Source organism: Caretta caretta, chromosome 1 (assembly GCF_965140235.1).
Source record: "Caretta caretta isolate rCarCar2 chromosome 1, rCarCar1.hap1, whole genome shotgun sequence".
Lineage (NCBI taxonomy): Eukaryota > Metazoa > Chordata > Testudines > Cheloniidae > Caretta > Caretta caretta.
Window position 1 is genome coordinate 236520874 of NC_134206.1, and position 6000 is coordinate 236526873.

Genomic DNA, 6000 nt, shown 5'->3' on the forward strand with positions numbered 1-6000 from the left:
GAGGCGGTGCTTGGGGTGGAGGCAGTGTGTGGAGCCTCCTGGCCACGCCTCCATGTACAAGCTGGAGGGGGGACATGTGCTTGCTTCCAGGAGCTGCTTGAGGTAAGCACCAACTGGAGCCTGACCCCCTCCTGTGCTCCAACCCCCTGCCCCAGCCATGCTCTCCCTCCCACCCTCCGAACCCCTTGGTCCCAGCCCGGAGCACCCTCCTGCACCCCCAACCTCTCATCCCTAGCCCCACCCCGGAGCCCGCACTCCCATCTGGAGCTCCACCCCCCTCTGTAGCATTCATACAAGGTTCATGCACTTGGCAACATTCAGGGCACACCCAGAGTGTTGTGCTGGACCTGTGCACACACGGCTCCTCTCAAGGGCATGAACCTTGGAATCTCGCCCAGATGACATGAACTGTGGGAAGCCTCCCAGGACTGGGCTCAAGGCCCGAGAGCAAGGAATGCGGTAGATAGAAATTGGTAAATAAGAATGTTAAACAAAGCCAGTGTATTCCTTTTGTCTTTTGGAGAATGTAATGCACGGGGGGAGAGAAAGAATAAAGGAGAGGGTGGAAAGCTGACAGGAGCAGCCCGTTGGCAGACCAGCCTGCTTGCTTGCTTAAAGCTTTGTGCTGTCTTGTATTTGGACCACAACCCCCCTCCACACCCCAACCCCCTCCCCCAGCCGAGAGCCTCCTCCCACACCCTGAACCCCTAATTTCTGGCTCCACCCCAGAGCCCCCCCCCCAGCTGGAGCCCTCACCCCCTCCAACACCCCAACCCCCAATTTCATGAGCATTCATGGCCCACCATACAATTTCCATACCCAGATGTGGCCCTCAGGCCAAAAAGTTTGCCCACCCCTGTAGTACACGGTGTCGGAACTAAACAACCTTTGGAGCACATGACGCCTCCTGAGTCCCCCAGTCTGGAAGGGGATCTGGCAGAGAGCTACAGCTCTACCACGTTCTCCTGGAAGCAAGCGGTAATGAACAGAAATAAAAGAGGGTGAAGTCCTCCTCACTGCTACAAGAGGCACAGAAGATCTGCAACCTATGTTCCAGAGGGACCATGAAGGGGACTGCATTCTGATAGACACAATCACTGAGAAATTTCAATAATCGTCTGATCTCTTGGGATAGGCACATTTTCTAAGAACCTGCTCCCAGATGAGACAACTGAGCGTTATTCTCTGAACATAGGTATTAAAGAGAAGTCATGTTCATTTTAAGAGTTAAGATATGGACTAATTAAAGACTAAATTATCTGTGGAATAACTGAGTGTCACTGGCATCAGTGAGCACTGTTACAGGGCACCTATTGTACGGGAGTGAATGTATGTAAGAGTGCCCAAATACTAAGCCAACGGGTGCTTTAGCAATGTGTGTAACAGTAACGTAATGATAAGACACCAAATGCATTTTGCTTGTGAATAATCAGAAAAGCCATCAAACCATTAGGCCTTAATTTCAGTCTCTGGTAAGGAAAGGCCAAGCCTGGAATAACAGTGTAGGCCCATTAACTATATCACCTGGAGAAGCTTTCACAACAACTTGCCAATCTGTGTTTCTCTCCAGCCAGTACTATCCATGTCTCGCTTTAGAAGTATCACAATAATCCCACATTAAAAATAAAAGATAACAGTAATGACACAAATTACTAGTGGGAAGATATTTACATTGTCTTTTTCATTACTGTATAGTCCCAAACACTTGAATAACAACCTCGGACCGAGGCCTGATTACATGACTGTTTTGGATGACAATGACAATGACTCAGAACTCGGTGTGCAGCAGTCTAGATCTGCAAAACTACATCAAATTCTATTTTGTTGTACATTTTATTTCTGGTATTTTTACGTTTAAAAGTACAAAGCAAGGGAAGTTAAGCATTACATTGAATAACTCCTTCCTCTAGAAATATATTGGGTCCTGATGTAACATTGAATTCAAGCCCTGTGTATTTCATATGGATATATATTTTGCAGGATATCTCCTGTCCATCTGAGGGCAACATCATCAACATCGTTCTTAGTTTTCCTCAGTACTTATTCAGGCAAAATTTCCAGTCAGTGGAAGTTTATCTGAATAAGGAATGAGGGAAAATGGAGATGTATGTGCATGCATATATATCTGTATATATACACACACACATACACACACACTCAAAGGTACAAAGATTTAAAAAAAAACAGGCTATAAGGCAAGATCAACCCCTCATATCTTCATGCTACAAAAACATAACACTTTCCACTGTATAGCAGTAACAATTATTTGCAGTACAAATATTAAAATACGTTTTCATTTTGAAACCAAAAAGACTATATAAACCTTGAAACTAAGGCACTATGCAATCTGAAATATTAATTTTTCAACACAAATCACAAAACATTGTATGGCATGGGTTAGTGAACCATAAACTGATTTGGGGTGATCTGATACAACACAGTTCTTTAATGGTAACTGACAGTTGCTTAGACTTCTAGCAGAAGACAAAAACAACAAGTTTCAACTGTGGAATCATTAAAACTACACTACAGTATATCATAAAAACAGAGATAAATAGGTATACACACAATTTTATAGCCATAGCTTTGTACAACCATACACTTGTAGAATTTTACTATTCTTTATGAAAGAAAATAATCTAATATGTAAAATATAATCCTCTGACATTAAGACACACATTAAAATGGGTGAAATTACTTTCTAACCCACTCATTGATATTTCTTAGATAAACATACAATGCATGTATTCATTATCTCTGTATGGAATTTTCATTTTTTCAAGTGGATCTCTTATCTAGAACAATAGAATATAATCCATACATAGTCTTACCTACCAGTTATTTACACTACCCCTACAATCTTCCAAAATACTGTTTGTATATTCTGTGACAGTTAAGGTATTTGGTCCCTGAGATGTAGGCAGTAGATAGTGTTCTCCAAATATACACCAAGTAAGTGTGACTACCTGACTGCCTTCAGAAGCACTTTTACTAGTGTTGATTTATCTTTCTCTGAGGCTGAATCATGTTTCATAATCATAATTACTATCAACAGCGCCACTTGGAATTTATATAGCACTTTAACAACTTTCAAATGGCATAAAGACATTAACTATTAATCACTGCCGTTTCCTTGAATTTGGTTGTTTTTTTTTTTAGCAGTTCCGAGTCATTTGGGGGCCATTTACTAGGGACTGAAAAAGGGTAGGAAATAGAAATCAACTAGCTATTGAAGTGGGCACCAAAAACTACATAGTGTTCTTTTTTTCCCCTGTTTTACCAAATTCTTCTCTTACGTATAGCTGATCAACCCAATAGCTTCAAGGAAGGGGTACGGGCATAAGGGAAAGCAGGGGCTGGTTCTGATGATGTAATAATGACAATTTTTAAACAACTATCCCCACAATGGAAGAGCCTCTCTCAGGGAAGGCTCTGGGAATAATACAGAAGACACCAAACTAAGACCTTTTGGGTTCTACTGAGATAGATGGAGGTTTTTTTTGTTTTGTTGTTGTTGTTGGTCTTTCATATCTTTTACCACAGTTATGGCAAATCAAGAACAGCACAAACCAATGGCATTTTGCCTTAAAATTGCCATCAGTGGGACTATTGACATAAATAAAGCAGATGGAATGTGGCCCTCTCAGATATTCGAAGGAAAACAAAAGACTATAGATGAATAGATTGAAGTGAAAAAAACTCTTGCACTTTTAATTAATCATTTTGTGATTGAAACAGCCTGTTGAGCTTGGCTCAGCAGCAGGGCAGCTGTGTCTTAGACATACATAGATGACTGATATTCTGTTTAATGGATTTCCTGGCCATGGTATCTAGCAATCTCGCTTCCCTTCCCAAGAGGGAGGAGGTTAAAGCACTCACCCTCCTATTTTCACATTTCTCCCTCCAGCTGTCCAGGGTGCTGGAACCCTTCTTCCTGAAGAGCAGAGAAATAGCACCCCTGCTCACCAATTTATGGCACAACATTTGCATTACTTCTGCTTCCTCACACTCAGCACTATATCCCACACAGCTGGTGGGGATACAGTGCTGCACCCTGCTGTATGGTCTGAAAAAGTGTGTGTGTGTGTTTACATGTGTGGAGAGGGTTGAGCAGACCAGACAATTCCCCAACTACCCCTGAAGAGACACTTATTTCACCCTTCCAGCTCCAGTCCTTGACAAAGCCTTTCCCTCCCACAGGATCCCTGAAGGTGCATCTAATTTGGCAATCAACTCCCTCTCAGATTTATTACCATCCAACACAGAAGAGCATTAACTGGACTGGGGGGAAAAAGGGGGAGGGACTGTGCAGTTAAAAATATGAGCCCACCAGCCTGTGAAAAATGGATCTCAAGAAAGAAGAGAATTAAAACCATATCTTACCTGGCAGTAGCAATCCCAAAGGATGGTGTCTACCAATTTACAGTAGGTGAGTCCACACACACACAAACACACACACACACAGAGCCCAGCCTGGAAGTGGCAAAAGTTTGAGGGAAAACCTCCTCTTACAAGCTACTCAGCCCAGAGAAGGTAGATCTTACACTGGAGGTAGAGAGAGTGAGAAACATAGGGGGTGGGTAAACTGCTGTCTTTTGTTCTGCTTGAGGGATCTCTGTGTTTGTCTCCCCCGCCCCTATCCCCCACCTTGTCATTTCCCCCCCTTTCTTCCCTCCTATAGATTGCAGGACACTAATCACACTGCCAAAGCAAAGACCATGGGTGCTGTGATCTCAAATCCTGGAAGAGCAGTTAACCCCCTCCATCCCCTTGGGATATTTTTCTTTGCAAATTGATAATACTTTTTTTAAAATTTAGTCCTGATCTTCTTAATTGCGTGTTCCCAAGAAATAAAAGACTTTGGGGGGGGGCGACTTGACAAAAGAGGAGAGAGTGGGGGCTGTAGGGAAGAAAGGGTACTCACAAAGCTTTCTCTTTCTATCCAGAAATTCTTTTATGTCAGCAGTTCTTGGTGGTGGTGATTTGCATCTGAACCTTTGAGACCATAGAATTTTAAAATATGCCCTGCTTCTCCAGAAGCAGAGTCCCCTCATACATGTACCAGGAGGGAGGGATGCATTAAAGTGACAGAAACTAATTTCATACTAGCTCCCCCTTTCTTAAAACTTTGAAAGCTGGCAGTGGACCTTTGCCAAAGGTGAGGAAACTTGTTCAACACGGGAGCTTCTGAAACCTTCCCCTCTGCTCCAGCCCTGTATTTTACGGATCTCTAGGTTTTGGATGTTTAAATGGCTGCATGAATTCATACAAACATGTTATATTAAAGAGGGTGATTAGTTGCAAGTGCAACCACTGAGATTGTGAGTGGTTATAAATCCAGCACGTTCCACTAACTTGTGAGATTTAATTAGACGAACATTGGTAGGTATTACTGTAAATTCTTCTTCCTCCCCCCTGCCCCAAAAGGGTATGTCGCTATGGTAGCTAAAACCTCAGTGACACCGGAATTGGTGCCGAGCCAAATACAGGGCCTTGGAGCATATTTCTACTTTATTTGATTTAATATGAATTTTTATCTGCTCCTTAATTATATCTCCATTTTTGAGTTGTTAATGTGGTTGGAGTTTTATTATGCCAACGCACAAATCACATTTTGTACCGAGGCATGCTTTATGCTCTGGTTTTGTGGTTTTTAGAAATTCAGAACTATCTCCTCCTCCCTTTTCGGCGTGGTCTCAGGATGCCTAAAAGTCCATCGGAATCAGTTATTATGAGAATCAGGATCATTCCGAGAAAGGCCTACAATCTGTTTCCTCCTTCTGTCTGGAGAAACAGAGCCTTGCCCTGCCTATCCAACCTTTAACCTTATCACAAGGTCAACTCGCACCTTCACTCCAATGAGGCAAACCTCAGCCCCCTGAGTCTCTCCCCCATGCTGCTCCATCGAGTGGGTGAAGTTCCTATTCAAAATCCATTAAGCCACCACCTGATCCTCTGTCGAGTCACTCCTCCAAGCTCCCATAATGCAAACAGGAGACT

General features: G+C 43.0%; 1 protein-coding gene across 7 annotated transcripts in view; it reads right to left on the reverse strand.

The window, feature by feature from the left end:
- LOC125625322 (solute carrier organic anion transporter family member 1C1-like) overlaps positions 1 to 5266 on the reverse strand; it is a 47209-nt gene extending 41943 nt beyond the window's left edge. For 2 of the 7 annotated variants that reach the window (XM_048827242.2, XM_048827233.2), the window contains exon 1: positions 4384 to 4590. The gene's annotated coding sequence lies outside the window, so the exon portion shown is untranslated. Of the gene's footprint in view, positions 1 to 2835; positions 2921 to 3879; positions 3935 to 4383; positions 4592 to 4924 lie in introns of those variants that run through there. The other 5 variants (XM_075121950.1, XM_048827207.2, XM_048827196.2 and 2 more) reach the window with 5 other exon arrangements.
- Positions 5267 to 6000: the final 734 nt, after the last annotated feature.